Raw genomic sequence first — 1,616 nt, 5'->3', positions numbered from 1 at the left:
GTGGTCTCTTGGTTTGTGTCTTTTTTTTTTCATGAGAGATTTTTTTATTCGTTCCATATCAATTTTTTTTTATTATCGTCATATTTTTTCTGCCAGTACTAAATTGAATTATTTGTGTTACACACAGTAATCATATTAGAGTCACGCGGTAGCCGTGACCAGCAAGTTAAAAAAAAGACTGATAAAGAAGACTAATAACAGATGCTCCCGCGAGACTATATTTACACCTAACATTAAAACACTTGACTTCTATTGTTCGATGTTATTTTTCGCTGGGTACAAAATGTATCTAAAACCATACTAAATGTTAATTACAGTCCCAGGTGTAATATCTTGACAACTCATTAATTCAAAAAGGGCCACCAATCCTACAGTCAATCATTGTTCGTAATAAACAAATATTTTTGCTTCCATTTCACGCGGTATTTCATAGCTAAAATTAGTGGCAAATCATACTGATCCAGAATTTTAGACACTGCTACAGGTCTCCTGGTTATCACCTTCACGCTACTTTTTCAGATTCACTTCCAATTATACCCTAGCAATTTCTGAAATACCGTACATACAAATTACGAACCCCATTCGACAAAAAAATCAAGTTTTTCACAATTCTTTTGTTCTTTTCGGACGACATATCAATTCATATAATAAATATTGTACATCGACACGCTATTTCACAGCCGAGTCCCGGTGTAATGGTTATCGCATTGAAATCCTAATCCGGGGACTCGAGTTCGAAATCCCATGACCACCTAATTTTATTAAACAATAATTTTATTGTCATTAATCAAGGATAACACAATTTTAATCATCCAGTGCTATTATGATATTATTTTTTTTTATCAAAGCAAGATGTTTGATTCTCAGGGATATTATTTATTGCAATTAAGGGCCTATTTAAAACAACCTATGTATGGTGCATGCAGCCGCTAGCTGCACAAATAATAAAAGAAATCTTTGTAGAAATGAATTAATTAATTAAAATCTGAATAACACAAGAAACTAGATCAGGTTATCAATATTTTTCTCATTTTTAGTTCTGTCCTACCACGGGGCGATTCGCATGATAATAGGACAATAAAACATGTGATATGTATGAATGGTTGTTGAATCGATTTAGAGACCTGTACCTTTGTCATATTCAGCTATCGTAGAATTGTATTCCAACATGACTGTCATTTCGATTGTTATACCGTTCCGGTTGGTTTATTGCATACACTCTATAGGTGTGAAAAATTATTGTTCCACTAGTATGGAAGGCCAGCACGGACAAAAACGTATCCAAAAAGATAGAACCAAATATGGAAGGCCATTAAAGTCATAGTTACGTAAAGACAAATTAGCAAAGCGGCAAAAATACCGAAATGCCTATTAAAAGGAGGGACTGTCCCCACCACAGACACACGGAACCCCCGATAGAGAGCAGGGCTTGAAGAATGAGGAAATAAAACCACAAACCGCGAAAGACCGCCAACAACCGCCGAGGGATGTCAATTTAGATTGCCCTACATGGTTACAAAGAACCACAAACCGCGAATTTTGGATATCCACCTAAATTGCTCCTCGGGGCTACAAAGAAGTATGGTTATCCAACAAGCTTAAGCTATAAATTACCC

This window comes from Amphiura filiformis, chromosome 13, assembly GCF_039555335.1.
Source record: "Amphiura filiformis chromosome 13, Afil_fr2py, whole genome shotgun sequence".
NCBI classification, from domain to species: Eukaryota; Metazoa; Echinodermata; class Ophiuroidea; order Amphilepidida; family Amphiuridae; genus Amphiura; species Amphiura filiformis.
The sequence above is the reverse complement of the archived record's forward strand: the minus strand, read 5'-3'. Positions refer to the sequence as shown.